Raw genomic sequence first — 20,750 nt, forward strand, 5'->3', positions numbered from 1 at the left:
CCTAGACACATGTAGCCAGACCTTACTACACCCTAAGGGATCCGATCTGCGACCGGGGGGGGGGGGGGTCTGAGGGCTACACACAGAATCAGTGAATATATGTGATTAGTGACACATAGATGCTATCTATACAAAAATACTTATACAGTGATAAATGAAAAAAAAGGAAAATATAGAACCAATCCTTAAATAAAGTCCAACGAGTATTGGATAGTTGTTTCCAGTTGGGGGGGGGGGGGGGTCCAAGGCTTCTCTTAATAGGATGAACCACATCCAAATTAGGCCTGGAGGAAAAAGAGAAGAGAGAGCGCACACCCCATAGCATAAAAAGATAACATTTATTGGAAAGGTAAGGAGAGGGAGGGAAAAGGGGGAGGGGGAAAGGAATCACACTCACAAGAGTCAGAAAAATATAGGCATTTGTGAAAATCAATATCACCGTCAATCCAGTATGTCCACATGTGTTGTCCACAATAACGATCTTGCTCCGTAGATGCAGGAGATGATGAACTGCTGGATGACTGAAAGCAACCCCCTAAGTGACAAGCGCACGCCGGATGCACATTTGCAAGTCACTACCCAGAACCTTCGCCAGCCGCTTAACCACTGCATGACGTGACAATGGGGGGAATGATGCTGGTTTGGGGAATGCAAACACACTTATGAGTTATTGTATCTTTGCTGGTAGAAAGAGTTAATGGAGGTTTATAAATATACATTTTTATTATTAGTGAGAAGGTTCCAACGAAGCACAGTATAACGGGTCAAAGAATAAAATAACATACTGTACAAACATATTGTACAAAAATATTACAACATGAGCACCTACAATAGGTAACAAAGTATCTGCTCTAATGAGCTTACACTATGATGGTCATTCACTTAATAATGATAATACCATTTTGGTGGAAACATCCCTTCTATTGCCCAGATCCACAGTTTCCGGTAACTCAATGCTAATAACGTGATGTTATCAAAATCATTAACAAACGTTATTTTCCCTGAGCTGGACACATATCCACAAAGATAATTCTATGCAAAAACATTGGCTGTTGTATATTTTGTAAGCACAGACCTAACGCCATGTTAAGTTAGCACTGCCTAGCATAAACTACATATAACATTGCATTACGCCTGTCTTACATAAAGGTGACATTACTCCCCCCCATATATGAGAGAGAGATGAGGGGGGAGGAGAGAGAGAGAGAGACATGAGGGGGAGGAGAGATTGAGATATGAGGGGGGAGGAGAGAGAGTCTATTTTTGTTAAGTACCAAGTGATTTATATGCTTCTTCAAACACACTTAGGTTAATTTACCTACCTCTGGTGAGTTCTGCATCAATTAGGGGCTGCTGTGCTACTGATCTTCTGCTTTTGCTTTACACTTAGGTTATCGCCTTGAATTACAAACCTCTGTGGATCTGGACCAATGTAAGAAGGATAGCAGCTGTTACATTATATCAATATATTCCCAACTTACTTGGCTTCAGTGATTAAACAGATAGAAAATTGGGGCAGACGATAGCAGGAAAAAGAGCAGCCACGACTCGAAGTGTGATGGTACTAAGGACCATGGAGTACCATTACTTATTTTTATATTCATACCTAGATGACTCCTCTTTTTTTATTTATAAACCTACAATTCTACTATATATATTTTTTAAAGTATTTATTTTAGAAAACCTATAATTTTTTCAGTTTTCTAAATCTTTCTAGAAATAAAAATCCAGAGAGCTTTTACCCCACTGTTCATTAAATGCAGTTACGGTACCTATATAACAAAAATTGTGTATAGGCCTACTAATCTCTCTAATGAGATGCAACTGGTGTGTTCATAATATAACATAAAAAACAAGTTCATGTAATGTACTAAAACATATTATATAAAAAGTGAACACAAATGGGTGCGACTATTAATCCAAATAGTAGCCGTCTTATACAGTGCACTGATTAGTCTTAGAAATCAGAAAAATGTATGTGGAAAAATGGGACTCATTCAGCGCTGCTAATGTTTGAATGTCAATGATAGGTACTCCAGAGAGCGTGGGATCAAACCAGTAATGAGTATAACCCAAACTGTAGAAGGATCAGATGGATGTCGATCCTCTGTTCGTCAACGGGATCAAATAGAATGCATGTGTGAAAAGAAAAAAAGAACATACATAGTGCAACACTGTAGGATGTACAGGATAATAGTGCTGATAACCACACTGTTTGTTCCTAGCCTGAATATGTCAGGAACAAGTATCTGTGGGGATTGTGTATGGCTACCATAGATGTACACAGTTAATCATGAAGACCAAATAGTGATAGAAAAGTATCAAATGTATTATTGTCATTGAGGAGTAAAATTAGAATTCTACTCTCAAGATATTCATGAAAAATAGGCATATAAGTCTCAAAGGGATCCTGGACCACAGCCAAACTGTGTACTGCACCGCAGACCCGCCGCCGGACGTCTCCACGCATCTTCGAATGTAAGGGCGCCACGTCTCCTACCTGCCGCAGCGTCCCGTCCCTTGGCCCCGACGCCCACCTCCTCCACTGCCGGGGCGCGCAGGATCCGGCCCCGCATCATCTCCTCCCTCCACCCATCACCTGCTGGACGTGCGCGCTGGTGGGGCAGACCCCCGCACGCGCCGACGTCTTCCAACTGCCTTCGCGGCGTGGTCCCGCTCCTTCCTCTGTGGGTGTTGCGCACGCACGCTCGCATGTATGTCCATACCCACTACTTCCAATGATTTTGATCCTCCCACACCTGCCCTGCATTCAGCCTCAGCCTACCAGTGGTCTACCTACATCTGACCTCACTGCTGGTAGTTTCCCATTGGCTACTCTCTGTATATAGTGCAACCAGCCCTGAGCTGATTGCTGAGCATAGTCAGTCTCTGGTTGTGCTTGCTACAAGCTACTTTGCAGTCTGCTCTTGTCATTCTGTTACAGACCCTTGCTTAGTTTCTGGACTCCTGACTTCTGGCACCCTTGAACCCCGGCTCGCTCTACAGACTTCTACCTTCTCCTTTCCTCGACCCTGGCATTGGACTTCGACTACTCTTGACCTCTCCGACCCTGATTCCGGCAAGTACCTCTACGTTCCTCTCTCTCCTGCCCTGACCCAGGCTATCCACTACTACTCTGCTTACCGGACCCGCCCACGCGACTGTAGGGTGGTGGTTTACCTGTATCCCCACCTCGGCCTTGCGGTCCAGTCCGGTTTGTGGTGAGCACCCGTGATATTCCTGTGACATTTCTAATATTGGAGAGAATTAATCCTGTCACCTACCGTCTGAAATTGCCTACTACTATGAGGATTCCCTCTACTTTTCACTGTTCCCTACTCAAGCCATTCATACCTAATCCTCAGGGTCCCCATGTCACACCCCATCCCAGACTGGTTAACGGACAAGAGGAGTTTGAGGTACAGTCTATCTTGGACTCTCGGATCTCTAGAGGAGAACTTCAATATTTGGTACATTGGAGGGGTTTTGGACCCGAAGAGAGGTCCTGGATTCCGCAGGACCAGGTATATGCTCCCAGGCTGACCCGGGCATTTCATCTTAAGTTTCCTCTTAAGCCTTGTATGTATCATCTGGAGGCCGACCCTGAAGGGGGGGGGGGGTACTGTAAGGGTGCCACGTCTCCTACCTGCTGCAGCGTCCCTGCCCTCAGCTCCGACGCCCGTCTCCTCCACTGCGGAGGTGCGCAAGATCCAGCCCCGCATCACCTCCTCCCTCCGCCTGTCACCTACTGGACGTGCGCACCGCTGAGGCAGACCCCTGCACGCGTCAACGTCTCGCAACTGCCTTCGCGGCATGGTCCCGCTCCTCCTTCCTCCGCGTGTGTCGTGCGCGTGCTCACATGTATGTCCATACCCACTGCTTCCAATGATTTTGATCCTCCCACACCTGCCCTGCATCCAGCCTCAGCCTACCAGCGCTCTACCTACATCTGACCTCACTGCTGGTAGTTTCCCATTGGCTACTCTCTGTATATAGTGCAACAAGCCCTGAGCTGACTGCTGAGCATAGTCAATCTCTGGTTGTGCTTGCTACAAGCTACTTCGCAGCCTGCTCTTGTCGTTCTGTTACAGACCCTTGCTTATTTTCCGGACTCCTGACTTCTGGCACCCTTGAACCCCGGCTCGCTCTACGGACTTCTACCTTCTCCTCTCCTCGACCCTGGCATTGGACTTCGACTACTCTTGACTACTCTTGACCTCTCCGACCCTGATTCCGGCAAGTACCTCTACGTTCCTCTCTCTCCTGCCCTGACCCAGGCTATCCACTAATACTCTGCTTACCGGACCCGCCCACGTGGCTGTAGGGCGGTGGTTTACCTGTATCCCCACCTCGGCCTCGCGGTCCTGTCCGTTTCTGGTGAGCACCCATGATATTCCCGTGAAACCGAAGCTGCAAGAGCTTCAATCTGCAGTGTGGCCGCAGTCCTGCAACTTGGCGTCTCAGTCGTTTCTCTTGTGGCCTCGTCTCTGGCACGACGTTTCTCTGTCGTCACACACTGATGCAATGTGAGTCATCGGACCTCCAGGTGAGTCTATGCTGTTAACCCTTAAACCTACGTGATTGGTGATGGATGTCGCTTCTTTATGGGGTTTCTATGGTGGGAGGGATTGACCCATCTTTAAATAGTCAATCTGTGTAGCCCTTTGTAGTCCATGGAGATGGTGATAAAAATGCAGCATTCAAGTTTCTCTATATACTAATGGTCCTTAGAGTTTAAGTACATGTTGCACAACAAAAAACTATGTTATCTATGTAAAATTAACCGTATGAACAAATCACAGTGTGGTCAACTGTAAACAATCAATTAATTAAACAATTATCTCAGTGGAAGCAAGTCTCTAGAAGAAAAAATATCAGATCCGGAGATGTCTACATTTGGAATAATTATGTGGTGGGAAAGAAAACAGAATGTGTAAATGGATAACTAATAGTATAATGGATATCAGTACTAAACAGGTCAGGGATTTCTAAATAGAAATATGACTATCTCACTTAGCCCTCATATGTGGTCAAATAGTAAAGAGATGTGTTGATGATCTGATAGCATGGGATGCCACTGTTGCTACTCTGCACTAAACATAGCATAGCTGCAAATGGACAGTTGCGTAAAAGGTTCTGAGCATAAACCTGAATATATATGGGTCATCAGCAACGTTACGGCGCTCTACACGGTTATTGATCATATAGTAAAGTAAAGAGGAAAGAAAGAAAAAGCGGTTCTCAGCTTACCTATGGAAGTTTCAGACGCCCGCAGATGACCCTGCGACATCAGAAATTAGCTGAGATGTCCTGCAGCATAGAGTGAATGGAAGATTCACCCTGGGAATGGCGGAATCTCCAGAGGGCCCAATGCAAAAGTTGTAGACCCCCAAGAAGTGTCTGCTCGGTTCTGACATGAGAAACCCTCTGTTGCTCGACTGCTAAAATTTTGACACAGGCCCCCATTCTCTCCCGTCTCAATTACTGTAAGCTCCTGCTGTCCAGCCTTCCTGCCTCTTGCTTATCTCCAACAATCTATCCTTAACACTGCTGCCAGAATCACTCTACTTTTTCCTAAATCTGTCTCAGCATCTCCCCTGCTAAAATTCCTCTCCTGGCTTCCTATCAAATCCCGTATCACACACTAAATTCTCCTCCTCACTTTTAAAGCTTTACACTCTTTTGACCCTTCTTACATCTCAGCCCTAATTGCTCGCTAGACACCATCCTGACTATTGCGTTCTGCTCAAGGATGTCTTCTCCCTACCTGTTTTGTGCCTATAGCCCTCTCCCATCTTAAACCTTTCTCACTGACTGCCCCACACCTCTGGAATGCCCTTCCTCTCAATATCCGACTAGCACCCTCTCTATTCACCTTTAAGACCCATGTTAAAACACACCTCCTTAACGAAGCATATGAGTAGCTCCGTGGCTGATACTGTACTATACCTTGGTTCCTTGGAGAAACACTTACCAGAACACCTAAATGTCACTTTTATTTGTATTATTTGGTATTTATATGATTATCACATGTATTACCTCTGTGAAGCGCTATGTACATGAATGGCGCTATATAAATAAAGATATACATACATACAACAAACAATACTAGGGAAGCGGAGCCAGAACCAATAAGTGATGATCCATTGACAAATCCTGGAGATGCCCTGCAGAAAACTAGACATGACTCTGATCTCCTCCATGAATGATTGGAAATGGAGATAGACGCTAACGTCAAGCTACAGAGTGGTCTGCTCACACTCGCATTTGACTGTGGGCCTGTGATAAACATGGAGTGTCACTTGTGTAGTGACTTTGAAGACCTGACGACTGAACTGAAGACGGCAAATGCTGTTATTAGCGGCACGGTCAAGAAACAGAGCTGCTCTGACGAAGTTATTGCTGACAGGAAGTAGAGGTATGAGGAGGCTCAGAAGGCAGCCCTCAGTTTCAGTACAGAGCTGGAACTCCCAGGAGTCTCACAATCTCAGTACAGAGTTGAAAATCTCTCAAAGGGAGTTTCAGAGCTTCCGTGCAGAGTTGGAAGTCTCTCAGGAAGAGATTTGCAGTCTCAGTACTGAGCTGGAAATCTCTCAGAAAGAGGTTCATACTCTCCACATAGGGTTGGGTGTCTCTTGCCAGGAGATCAGCTGTCTTAGCACAGAACTGGAAATCTCTCAAAAAGGAATTTCACAGTCTCGGTGCAGAACTGGAAGTCTCCCAAAAGGAGATTTGCAGTCTCAGTACAGAGCTGTAAGTCTCTCAAAAAGAGGTTTGCAGTCTCAGTACTGATCTGGAAGTCTCTCAGAAGGAGCTTCACACTATCAATACAGAGCTAGAAGTCTTGCACCATGAAACTCGAAGTCTCAGTACAGAGGTGTGTAAATTGAAGGATGACTTCGGAAAGGTCCCGAATATTATTGTGATTGTCTAAGGAGAGAACAGAAATCTGACAGAAGAGGTTTCATATCTTACTGATCAAGTCGGTGAAGGAAAGGAAACGCTTCATGAAGAAAAAAACGTGAAGAACCAAATCCAACAAGAAAAGTTGGAAGTACAGTTAGCACTAGAAGAAACAGAGGGCGCATTGCCGCAGGAAAAGAGCAAATCCCTATGTCTTCAATTGGAACTCTCTCAGATCAAAGCCAACTCTGAAAGAAAGAAGAGAAGCGTTTTAACACTCCAGAAATACTACAGAACTCTTATCCAAGAAAGGTTGGAGAGAGAAAGGTATCTGCACAAACGTTCTGCAGCGCTCATTATACAGGCTGCCTATAAAAGAATGAAAGCTCGTCAGCTTTATCTCCAGAATAAAGCAGCCTGCCTTCTCCAGTCAATATGGGATGCAACGACAGAGATAGAATTATGAACATTTGAAGCAATGTGTAATTGTGATGCAGTCAAATGTTAGGAAGCGTCTGCAGCAAAGATGCTACAGGAAAATGAAGGAATCTGCTTGTATGACTCAGTTCCGATATAGGTCATACGTCACAAACAAGTAACCTGTGTATTGCTATAAGCTCATCCGCAATGCCGTCTGAGTGCTACAATCGGCTTTCCATAAAATTCAGGAAAGGAAAACCGAATTACGACTGAGAAGTGCAATACAAATCCAGTCATGCTACCGTGCCCACATGGCCCAATCCAGATTCCTCACAATAAAAATAGCCACTTTATAGATTCAGTCTTTGGCTTGATTGAGACAGAACTGTATCTGTGATCACAACCCTAAAGATACAACACTAGTTGTTCACTCATCTTTGTAAGGGAAAGAGGCCAAGGAAGATGTCTTCCAATTACCACACAGAGATACCACGGGGGTCTATCAGAGTTGATAAAACTCCGCCATGGTTGAACCACCCAGGATCAATGATACTGGACCAGACGCCAGTGTTCTCCCTAGTGAAGGGGGGGGGGGGGGAAATCACACGACACGGGAAAATACTCGTTGCCAAGCGAATAAAAGAGGACATGGTAAAATGGAAAAAGGAACTTGAGCGATAAGTCCTCTGCAGAGTGGAGGAAGCTAAGCACATCATGGAAAAGCGGTGCTTCGAAAAAGTCCACCACGAGCGACTAAACCGCACTGAATTCAAGTGCCTACATGAAGAAACACGTATTATGTACACTGGTTACAAGGACATTATCATCGATGTCCTCTTCAACCACAGCCACATATCTTGTATAGGAACTGAGGGAGAGGTAGAAAGCCTCTCTACCTCATCTCATGACTACCAGATAACTGGCCCAAAGGAAAAAAATTAATGTCTATCAGTTTCTGCTTATACTTGTTATGCCAGCACCTGTGTGGTTCCTTCTGTTGCTGTGTTTGCTATTCCCTTGTTGCTGTTATCATGTTACTGTTCCCTTGCTGCCGTTCCCTGGTCCAGTCTGGTTCCCTCGTCCTGTCCTGTTCTTGCCTCCTTGCTGCTGATCTCTGCCTATGACCAGACACTGATACTCTGCCTCTGAACCTCTGCCCGTGACCCTGACTATGAAACTTTGCGCCTGCCCTAGACCACAACTACGCTTTTTTTACTGCCTGCCATTCTGCAACTGGGGATCCACTCCTGCCATAGATCTCCCCTTTCCAGAATAAACAGGACTTATCATGGATCCCGCCGGGAACAGAACTGATCCTGGCCCAGCAGATTGCTTCCCTGCAACATATCTTGTCTGGCTTCTAGGAACAACTAGGACATGTTTTCACCCATCTTGGCTGCTTGGAAAATCAGCAGCAGGATCCAAACGCCCGTCTCTCGGCCCACCCCTATAGTTCAAGATTAGTTAGAGAACCTGCACCGTCGCGTAAGGGGAGGTTTATATATGGCAGGCTGAGAGACAGCAGACAGGTGCAGCGTATCAGGTTTCAGAGTCTGGAAGGTTATCTGACAGAACTAACAAGAGAAGCAGCAGTCCCAGTGGATGAGTGGAGGAACTGGAGCTGGGAGCAGGACTTCAAGCAAAAACCTGACATTACTCCCCCCCCTCTATCAGGAGCATTCCCCGGATGATCCTTCTTTAGGCTTGTCTGGATATCTTTGGTGTAAGCCCCTGACCAATCGTGGAGCATGTATAAAATCTTCTGGTTCCCAGGACCTCTTCTCTGGACAATAGCCCACCCAGTGGACCAGATATTAGAGTTTTCCTTGGTGCAACTTGGAGTCCAACATTTGTTCCACAATGAACTCTTCCTCGTTATCTACCAGGACAGGGTCGGGAGCAGGTAGGCTGCATCCAGGAAAAGGATTCTCCCTGAATGGTTTCAGTAGAGAAGCGTGAAAGACTGGTTGTACTTTAAGGGACTCTGGGAGTTCTAATCTGAAGGACACCGGATTTATCAGCGCTGAAATGCGGAAGGAGCCAATTCATTTCTGAGCCTATTTAATGGTGGGGACTTTTAACTGTAGGTTCTCTCATGTGTAGCCCATTCAGCACACATATTCTTTTTTTATACCATCATTTGTCACTTTGTCACGGGGAACTCCTGTGGCGGGTAGGATCTCGGTGGCCGGAACAGCACGAGCGTAGTAGGGGTCACAAGCAGGGGTCCAAGGCAGGCGGCAGGTAGCGAAGTCAGGTACAAGCAGAGGTCCGAGGCAGGCGGCAGGTAGCGAAGTCAGGAAACAAGCAGAGGTCTGAGGCAGGCGGCAGGTAGCGAAGTCAGGAAACAAGCAGAGGTCGGCAACGAGGAGACTGGAACAGGACAGGGGAGCAAGGACAGGTCTGGGGGCAGGGACTGAGAACAGGAACAAACAGGGACAAGCCAGATTACCAGCAAGGGCTTTTCTGTGAACAGACTTCTATAATACAGGTACAGGTACAGAAACAGATCAGGATCAGAGGCATGTGCATAGGAGTTTGGCTTCAAGCAAAGGCAAAGGAAACAGACAGGAAGCAGAGCTATAAGACAGAGAGAGGAGCAACAAGAAGAAAGACAGACAGACAGAGAGGAACCCAGAGGAAACAGAAGGCAGCAGCACACCCGGTGGACAAAGAAGAACTATGGCTAGGCAGGAGGTCTAGGAGACCCTGACATTACTCCCCACTCTCAAGAGCGTTCTCCGGACGATCCTCCAGGCTCTTCCCGGAGGCCTTGATGGAAAGGCGACTCAAGGTGGCCCACCTCTGGTGGCTTGTCAGTGGGCAGAGGGTACTCCACACGTACATTGGGTGCTGCAAGGAACCTCCGAATGGGTGCGTTCAACCCAAAAGCAGGGGCAGAGACATCAGGAACGTGGGCATCAAGGATGGGTGCAGCCTTTCCACATGAGTTAGTGGGGACACAGAGTTGGCTCACCATGGTCTCCTCTTGCGACTGCCGTTTCGTGGCATCAACCAATGAAAGACCAGCTATTTGAGTTTTCAGCTCTTGAAGCTGTCCTTCTGCACTTCTTTTCCCACTCAAGGCGGTTGTCAGTTCAGCTTCTTTGGAGTTGAGTCGCGACTCCATCTCTCCCAGCTGACTTGGAACAAGGCTTAAATATGTTTCATCTTCTTCATTTCTGATCTGCAGCTGTCGGTACGCCTCCCGGGCCTTGTCCAGCTCCAGCTGCAGCCAGACCTTATCACTGGCTGTATGGTCCAATAATTTGCAGGCATCGGCCATTTTGACCTCATAGCGCAGTGTCAGGCCAGCCACTTGACAGACGGACACCTTCTCTCTCTCCTCCTTTTTGGCAAGCTGTGTCTTGAGCTCAGTGATCTGCGCCTGCAGCGCTGTGAGTTGCTGAGATGTGTGTTCAGCTGTTAGCTTTAGCTCTTCCATCTTTAGGCGTTGCTGCAATTTCCACTCCTCAGCGAGAGACCCCTGGTTGAGTGCATTTTGCAATGTTCCACTCAGGGCTTTCATCTCTTTACTGTGATCATTTTGAGCTTGCTTCCATGCATCCCTCATTACGTCTTGGAGCTCTGACAATTCCTTTGTCAAGGTCTCAGCTGTCTGCCTTCTCCAGGTCTCTTTCTCCTGGGTGTACTGACTGTTAGAGATGGAGCAGTGTCTCTGCTCCTCCAACTCTTGTTTCAGTTTCTGGACCGCCTTGTGTTCCCTCTCATATAGGGTTACCTGGGCTCTAAGCTCCTCCTCCAGCGAGGCTCTGGTTATGCTCAGTGTGACCTTCAGCTTTTCATGCTGTTCTTTGGGGACACACTGGGTACTCAAATACTCTTGCAGCATCTTTATCTTGTAGGCAGTCTGGAAACTTTCTTCCTGCAGAACTCGCTGCTTTTCTTCAGCATTCACCCATTTCTCCTTCATGTCCTGCAGTTGTATACACAGTTCTTGCAGCTGACTCTGCAGCATATTTTCTGCTTGTGTGCGCCGCTCCAGGGAGACACGTTCTTCTTGCAGCATTCTCTCTGCATTCTGCAGTGCTGTCTGCATGTCTAACTTTTCCTGGGCCAACTGTTTCTTCTCCTCTCCTAATTTAAGGAGTTTCTTATCTCCTTCACTGACTTGGGCATAGAGATTCTTGCACTCTTGGGTTACCATTTCGAAACTGCTATTTAACCCTTCGAAGATCTCTCTCAATGAACATAGTTCTGTGTTGAAGTGGCAACTCTTCTCCTCAGAGGCTTCCAGGTTTGCGCCAACTTGAGCCATGAAACTCTGGTACTGGGCATTATCAGCGTAGTCCTTCTCCAGCTTACTTGACAAGATCACCCTGTCATTCTCCAACTGATATTTTTCTTTTTCCCAGTCACCCTCTTCTTTTTCCAGCGCTAATTGCATCCTTGACTTTTCTTCTATCAATAGTCTGTTCTCCTCTTCTGATTCATGGAGTCTTTTATCTCCTTCACTGGCTTGGACAGAGAAGTTCTTACTCATTTGGTTTATAGTTTCAAACCTACTATTTAACTCTTCGGAGGCGTCTCTCATAGAACGTATCTCTGTTTTCAAAAAGCATCTCTCCTCCCGAACGACTTCCATCTCTTTTTTGAAGTAGCAAATCTCCTCCTGGGAGACTTTAAGCTCTGTATTAAGCCTGTCAATTTCCTTCATAGAGATTTCCAGGAATTCGTTACTTTTAGAAGCAAGGTGCCGATTCTCAGCAGCATCAGCATATGCCTTCTCCAGCTCACCTGACATGACATCCAGGTCACTCTCCAACTGGTGCTTTTCTTTTTCCTGGAGAACACACTTAGCAATTGCTGAGGATAGACAGCTCTGTAGTGCAGCCTTGGCTTCTTGCGCTTTAACTAAACGTCCATGAAGACAATCAATCTCTTTTCGTGCAGATTGAAGTGTCTGAGCTAGGGCATCTTTTCCTGGATTAAATACATCGTTCTTTTCTTCCACTATTCTTGGGATAAATCTGTGAGTTGCCTTAAGCTGCAGCATATCTCTTTCATCAAATGAAGACTCTGGGGTTAAAGGTTCATCCTTAGTTTCAACTTCCACAGTAATACATCCCTTCTTTTTCTTCTTCTTCCTTGCTTTGAGAAGTTCTGAAGAATCAGTGGTACTGTGTTCACATTTACTGCTCAAGACTGTTTTCAGAGTGGGAGCCATAACTTCCGACATACTGTAGGGAAACCAAACTTCCCAAGAAACCAGTAATGCAGAAAATGTGTCTTTAAAACAGAAGCATTAGAATGAACAACAGGAATATTAGACACAAAGAGACACAAGATAGGAGAGCTGACCTTTTGAGACTTTAGCATCAGTCACGGAGATTTATAAATGCAAGGAAAAAACTTAGACAGAGAAACCTGTAGTTATATCTGAAACTTTAGAAATCAGGCGTAGGGATATCATACAGACAGAGAACCTTGCAGTTAAATCTGAAACCTTAGAACCAATCATAGGAAGAAGTACAGATTGCAGGAAAAATCACAGTATGCAGTAACAAAATAATGGAAGCACTCTAGTCTTTTGAAATGGGAACCCTGTGAACAGCAGTGGTCCAACCAGGGATGCAGAGACAAGCCTTGTCCAGGGAATGAAAAGTCAGAGTCTAAAAAGGTGGCAACAGGTACTGCAAGGGTTAACCCAGGCACTGCACAAAAGAAAAATCTCAAAGAAAGGCGCACTAGTCTCTGCAGCAACAGTTCTAGTCTCAGCAAAAATGTTTTTTCGTTATGAACGCAATAATTCTTGCAGAACACTTAGCAGCAAAAAAAACCCTTCCCAACTGGGATTTCCAAAAAAGAAACGAAAGTACTTATCTTCAACCATGCGGATGTGGTCTGCTGCAGCAGGCAGGAAAGGTGCAGGCAGAAGAAGAATCTGTTCCAGCGAGGTCCAGAAGTGGCCTTTGCTTTCTGTTACGGGGGACTCCTGTGGCGGGTAGGATCTCGGTGGCCGGAACAGCACGAGCGTATTAGGGGTCATAAGCAGGGGTCCAAGGCAGGCGGCAGGTAGCGAAGTCAGGTACAAGCAGAGGTCCGAGGCAGGCGGCAGGTAGCGAAGTCAGGAAACAAGCAGAGGTCGGCAACGAGGCGACTGGAACAGGACAGGGGAGCAAGGACAGGTCTGGGGGCAGGGACTGAGAACAGGAACAAACAGGGACAAGCCAGATTACCAGCAAGGGCTTTACTGTGAACAAACTTCTATAATACAGGTACAGGTACAGAAACAGATCAGGATCAGAGGCATGTGCATAGGAGTCTGACTTCAAGCAAAGGCAAAGGAAACAGACAGGAAGCAGAGCTATAAGACAGAGAGAGGAGCAACAAGAAGAAAGACAGACAGACAGAGAGGAACCCAGAGGAAACAGAAGGCAGCAGCACACCCGGTGGACAAAGAAGAACTATGGCTAGGCAGGAGGTCTAGGAGACCCTGACACACTTGATATTTTGTGATTACATTTAATTCCACAGTTTTGATTTTTATATTGGTTTATTGTTTGCACTTTATCAGTCCACTTCACTATAGGAGTGCCCTTCTGTGACGGTGAGGGGTAACCAGGCAATCAATAAAGGTACTATGCCCGGCTGGTTACCTCTGATCCATATTTGGGGTTTTAGAGTGCCAGCTCTTGAACCTGGTTATTGTATCTGCAATGTATGTAATTGTGCAACAATATAGAATGTATATTTGTTTCACCTTTCATGGGTTGCCAGGAAGCAGACATTGCTAGGCTGTGAGTTTCAGGGTGGATTTTGCAGAGAAAGTCTTATCAGATTGTGCTTAGATAGTCGGGGTCCAGCGTTTCTGGGCGCCCCAATAATGTACCAGGGAGTCAGGTCAGGCAGCCCAGATACATGTAGGCACAAAGCTCCAGTCAAAATCCTGCTCTGCAAACGCTTTTGCAACTCACTGCTAGGACTCCCTGCTTCAGCACAGACCAGAAAGATAAGCGGGGCATAGGGGTGTAAAGTATCTCCCGAATGGTACCGCGGTTCCCCCACTAACAGAGGGATCCCCAGTTCAATGCTTGGTTACCCAGAACCAGTATAGAGGTTCTGGGGGTACTCCAACCATACTGTATATGAGGTTGCGACGGTTTTTAAGAAACCTAAGTCTGGTTTTCAGTTACATAGAGAAAACAGCCGTGAGAATGAACCTGCACGTTTTTTCATTCTACCCAAAGGACTTGTGAAAAGTATATTTTATTAAATGGTGTTTTAATGGTATATATGCTTGTGCACAGTATTATGGGCTGGGGACTTCCAGGTCCACGGTTCCAAGAGACCATGTGGCTACCAAGCTTGGTGCCACCAGGTCTGTCGGGTCCCGGACATGAAAGTCTCAGAGGTTGCCAAGGTGTGAAAGCTTTTTGGGCAGCAGGGTTAGCCTCAAGTACTCACATCCTGGGACGAATGGAAGTCATTGGACCCCCATTTGCCAAACCCCAGACTTTCAGGAAGCTAACTCCCTGGGTGGCTTTTCACTGACAAGTGGCAGAGGTGCCAGGTTGGCGCATGCCCATGTCAGAATCTGAATCCGTGCTTTCCCGGCTTAGATAGACTGGCAACACTCTGATAGGCTGGTAGGCTTCTTTCCACGCTCGGATTGGCTGGAGTATTTCATGAATGAACTCTGAAATACTATAAGAAATCCTCAGCTAATCCAGACACAATATTCACTCAGATTGTAAGCACCAAGACAGCAGCGGCAAATTTGAAATCACCAAAAGATACTCTTGGAGAAAGTCCCAGTTTTCGGGGCCAAGTTCTGAAAATAGAATGTAGCGGCCGCGGCTGGGATTGCAAGCCAAAAAGAAAACCAGGACGTCTGGTACTATCTCCTGGTCAAGGGATTTCGGCAGCTCTGGAGCTGATACAGCGGTGGCGTCAGGAACTTCATGCCAATTTAAGTTCCAGGACAGTCCTGGGCAACCTAAAGACTTTGTTTTATGTGCCATGTCACCTAAGAAAGTCCAGTTTTGTTGCCCAGACGCCCAGTAAGTGTGTTTTCTTCTGTATTTTGTAATCCCCCGTGTGTACGTCTGTTTCTATGGAATAAATTACAATTCGTTTTACTATCTTGTTTTTCTCAGTGAATGATCCCGGTAAAAAGGTGTAAATACCTGGTCTACCGTAACACATTCACATTTTCTTATTTGAATAGAAGGTGCATGGATGATGGAGCATTTTGGGCCCAGTTCTTTGTGAAAGAATGGCACCAACAGCGGAGTCGGAGTCATCCACTTCAACGACAAATGGCAGCTCTGGATTTAGTGAACGAGGACAGGAGCAACCTCATTCGTTCAAATGCCGAATCAGCTTCCGGGGACTATTCAAATGGAAGTAAACAGGGAGAGAAAGAACCCCAAGGAGAGCACTCAACCAATATATTAAAGCCTAATGTAACAATAACCTAGTGAAGGTGGGTGGACTATGAGTGAATTAAAACCAGAAACTTTATTAGAGTCTTAACTCTTAATGTTAAAATAATGGGGGAAACACTGTAGGTCAAGTCAATACTTATGAAGCCAGCGTACAGTGAATTAATAATAAAAATGGACAAAATAAACCACAGTAAAGTCTCTATACTGTTAGCCCAGAGTCTGGGATATGGCCGCACAATGCCACTAGTGGTACAGAGTAGATCCTAGGGTATTAGTCCAAAAACAGGTAACGGTTAGTATTTAGTTTAAGCTATATCACATGGCATATATCAGCGTAGCGGTGTCAGTACTGCCTGTAACAGTATACAGGTGTGACTGTTTGTTTCTACACAGTAATATTGTACATGTATAGGTGACACGTCAAACAGAATCATTTATCTGTGCTAATAATGCCAAAAACCGTGCCTGTTTGCAGTGGATCTCTGTCATATGAAAGCCACTCAGTGTTTGTGCGGTGCATGAGTGTTGTCCCTCAACATAGAACATACACATACATACACACCAAGACAGTATCAGTCTTAATCTAAAACAGTACACAGGTAGTGCCTGTTAACATGGGTTGTGGTGGATTCACAAAGTTCATGCACTCACATGCCTGTCAGATAAGTATACAAACTGAGTCAGTATTAATCTAAAACAGTGCACAGGTAGTGCCTGTTAACATGGAGTGTAAGGTGGAATCACATAATACTTTGTCCATTAGACACCAGACATACCTCCTATATGGGGGCTGGGCGCCTTCAGCAACATGCCAGGTGCTCTCTTTATATCAGCCACGGCACGTCTGGTGGTAGCTTAAAAGTTATAGCATCGGTAGCAGGTGATGACGTCATCACGTCAGAGGGGCGGGACATGCGCTGGCGGTCGGAGCGCCTCCTGTCCTCAGTAGTTTCAGCTGTATGGCTGTGCTGCCGATGCTATAACTTTGCTATAACTAATGTTAACAGGCACTACCTGTGCACTGTTTTAGATTAATACTGACTCAGTTTGTATACTTATCTGACAGGCATGTGAGTGCATGAACTTTGTGAATCCACCACAACCCATGTTAACAGGCACTACCTGTGTACTGTTTTAGATTAATACTGATACTGTCTTGGTGTGTATGTATGTGTATGTTCTATGTTGAGGGACAACACTCATGCACCGCACAAACACTGAGTGGCTTTCATATATAGAGATCCACTGCAAACAGGCACGGTTTTTGGCATTATTAGCACAGATAAATGATTCTGTTTGACGTGTCACCTATACATGTACAATATTACTGTGTAGAAACAAACAGTCACACCTGTATACTGTTACAGGCAGTACTGACACCTCTACGCTGATATACGCCATGTGATATAGCTTAAACTAAATACTAACTGTTACCTGTTTTTGGACTAATACCCTAGGACAGTGATGGCAAACCTTTTTGAGCCCAAGTGCCCAAACTGCAAACCAAAACGACTTATTTTTTTCAAAGTGCCAACACTGCAATTAAACCTCACACGCCCCTCTATTAGGGTGACCAGATTTTGAAAATGAAAAACCGGGACACAAAAAAAATTATTAATACAACAAAAAACATTACTAAAAAAAGAATATTATAATGATATTTATCTAATAGTGTCACCATTGATTCTGTATTATTCATTCTACCTCTTCCCATTCTCTCTCTACCTTCTCCCCCATCACTGCCGCCAACAGAAATCATGCGCCCCCCCCCCAAAGGGAGGGAGGAAGGTGACAGGGAGGGAGGGAGGAAGGTGGGAGGGAGGGAGGTGACAGGGAGGGAGGGAGGGAGGTGACAGGGAGGGAGGGAGAGAGGTGACAGGGAGGGAGGAAGGGAGAGAGAGAGGTGACAGGAAGGGAGAGAGAGAGGTGACAGGGAGGGAGGGAGAGAGGTGACAGGGAGGGAGGAGGGAGAGAGGGGTGACAGGGAGGGAGGGAGGGAGGGGTGACAGGGAGGGAGGGAGGGAGAGAGGGGTGACAGGGAGGGAGGGGTGACAGGGAGAGAGGGAGGGAGGGAGGGGTGACAGGGAGGGAGGGAGGGAGAGAGGGGTGACAGGGAGGGAGGGAGGGAGAGAGGGGTGAAAGGGAGGGAGGGAGAGAGGGGTGACAGGGAGGGAGGGAGGGGTGACAGGGAGGGAGTGACGGAGGGAGTGACAGGGAGGGAGGGAGGTGACAGGGAGGGAGGTAGGTGACTGGGAGGGAGGTAGGTGACTGGGAGGGAGGTAGGTGACTGGGAGGGAGGGAGGTGACTGGGAGGGAGGTAGGTGACTGGGAGGGAGGGAGGTGACTGGGAGGGAGGTGACTGGGAGGGAGGGAGGTGACTGGGAGGGAGGTGACTGGGAGGGAGGTGACTGGGAGGGAGGGAGGTGACTGGGAGGGAGGTGACTGGGAGGGAGGGAGAGAGGTGACTGGGAGGGAGGGAGAGAGGTGACTGGGAGGGAGGGAGAGAGGTGACTGGGAGGGAGGGAGGTGACTGGGAGGGAGGGAGGTGACTGGGAGGGAGGGAGGGAGGTGACTGGGAGGGAGGGAGGGAGGTGACTGGGAGGGAGGGAGGGAGGTGACTGGGAGGGAGGGAGGTGACTGGGAGGGAGGGAGGTGACTGGGAGGGAGGGAGGTGACTGGGAGGGAGGGAGGGAGGTGACTGGGAGGGAGGGAGGGAGGTGACTGGGAGGGAGGGAGGGAGGTGACTGGGAAGGAGAGATAGAGGTGACTGGGAGGGAGGGAGGGAGGTGACTGGGAAGGAGAGATAGAGGTGACTGGGAGGGAGGGAGAGATAGAGGTGACTGGGAGGGAGGGAGAGATAGAGGTGACTGGGAGGGAGAGAGATAGAGGTGACTGGGAGGGAGGGAGAGATAGAGGTGACAGGGAGGGAGGGAGAGATAGAGGTGACAGGGAGGGAGGGAGAGATAGAGGTGACAGGGAGGGAGGGAGAGATAGAGGTGACAGGGAGGGAGGGAGAGATAGAGGTGACAGGGAGGGAGGGAGAGATAGAGGTGACAGGGAGGGAGGGAGGTGAAAGGGGGGGAGGCAGGTAGGGAGGGAGGGAGATGACGGAGGGAGGGGGTGCGAGAGGTGACAGGGAGGGAGGGAGAGAGGTGACAGGGAGGGAGGGAGAGAGGTGACAGGGAGGGAGGGAGAGAGGTGACAGGGAGGGAGGGAGAGAGGTGACAGGGAGGGAGGGAGAGAGGTGACAGGGAGGGAGGGAGAGAGGTGACAGGGAGGGAGGGAGAGAGGTGACAGGGAGGGAGATGACGGAGGGAGGGAGGTGACAGGGAGGGAGGTGACAGGGAGGGAGAGAGGTGACAGGGAGGGAGGTGACAGGGAGGGAGGGAGGTGACTGGGAGGGAGGGAGGTGACTGGGAGGGAGGGAGGTGACTGGGAGGGAGGGAGGTGACTGGGAGGGAGGGAGGTGACTGGGAGGGAGGGAGGTGACTGGGAGGGAGGGAGGTGACTGGGAGGGAGGGAGGTGACTGGGAGGGAGGGAGGGAGGTGACTGGGAGGGAGGGAGGGAGGTGACTGGGAGGGAGGGAGGGAGGTGACTGGGAGGGAGGGAGGGAGGTGACTGGGAGGGAGGGAGAGAGGTGACTGGGAGGGAGGGAGAGAGGTGACTGGGAAGGAGAGATAGAGGTGACTGGGAGGGAGGGAGAGATAGAGGTGACTGGGAGGGAGGGAGAGATAGAGGTGACTGGGAGGGGGAGGGAGGTGACTGGGAGGGGGGAGGGAGGTGACTGGGAGGGGGGAGGGAGGTGACAGGGAGGGATGGAGCTGACAGAGGGAGGGGGTGCGAGAGGTGACAGGGAGGGAGAGAGGTGACATGGAGGGAGGGAGGTGACAGGGAGGGAGGGAGGTGACAGGGAGGGAGGGAGAGAGGTGACAGGGAGGGAGATGACGGAGGGAGGGAGGTGACAGGGAGGGAGGGAGAGGTGACAGGGAGGGAGGGAGGGAGGGAGAGAGAGAGGGAGAGAGAGGCGACAGGGAGAGAGGTGACAGGGAGGGAGGGAGAGGTGACAGGGAGGGAGGGAGAGGTGACAGGGAGGGAGAGGGGTGAAAGGAAGAGAGGTGACAGGGAGGGAGGTGACAGGGAGGGAGGGAGGTGACAGGGAGGGAGGTGACAGGGAGGGAGGGAGCTTGGTGACAGGCAGGGAGGGAGAGGTGACAGGTATGGAGAGGATGACAGGGAGGGGGAGAGAGAGACACACACACACACACACAGAGAGACACACACACAGAGACACACACCCAGACAGAGACACACACCCAGAAAATTATATAAATAATTTATTGACATTAATTAAAATTAAATAAAAAATGAAGACATTAATTGGACATTCCTCATTGTCATTCCTGACCTGACCTTGGGGCTTGTTTATATAATATAAAAATGTGCTAAATAAATAGCAGGGGAAAGCAGAAATATGGTTGTGCATTATTATAAATATATATGTTGCTACTTACATTTACAGTACTTATTGTACAGACTGTGTCACACGTGCAGCAGCAGCAGCTCTGCCTCTGAGCAGCTCCAGACTGTCTGACACACCTCCTGTGCTCCTCGTGGCAGTCACTGTCACAGGTCAGTGACATCACTGCCATCCCATGGATCACTGCGGCCCCTCCCACCCGGAATCTGTCCAATCCCCTGCCGTCTTGCTGAGCTGCTCCCATCCTCCTCAAATGGCCACCAATCTCCTGCACCGTTACTCCCTGGTAGTGTAGTGTGGTGTGCTCTGCTCATACTCTGCCCCCGGCTCTCGGCATTCTCACCCAATCCCCTGCAGCCTAGCATTCTAGCGTCCTAACGGCTCCTCCTCCATTCCACCTCCCTCCAAGCTTCTACGTCACTGCCCCCCCCCCCTTCGCGCTTCGCGACCGGCCGCTCGTGGTGCGTCATCGTGCCACGCGGTTGCCATAGAGACCAGGCTCCGCCGGGTGCATTGAGCGGCTTCCTCCCCCCTGACG

The 20,750-nt window shown here is 48.2% G+C and overlaps 1 long non-coding RNA gene across 1 annotated transcript; it reads right to left on the minus strand.

Moving 5' to 3' along the window:
• Window positions 1-342: 342 nt before the first annotated feature.
• LOC142491151 (uncharacterized) lies at window positions 343-20,378 on the minus strand. The gene is made up of 3 exons (XR_012800311.1): window positions 20,247-20,378; window positions 1,323-1,422; window positions 343-636 (listed from the first exon to the last, which is right to left on the minus strand). It is a non-coding gene; the product is annotated as an uncharacterized LOC142491151 (long non-coding RNA).
• Between the last annotated feature and the right edge of the window lie 372 nt (window positions 20,379-20,750).

This window comes from Ascaphus truei, chromosome 3 (assembly GCF_040206685.1).
Source record: "Ascaphus truei isolate aAscTru1 chromosome 3, aAscTru1.hap1, whole genome shotgun sequence".
NCBI lineage: Eukaryota > Metazoa > Chordata > Amphibia > Anura > Ascaphidae > Ascaphus > Ascaphus truei.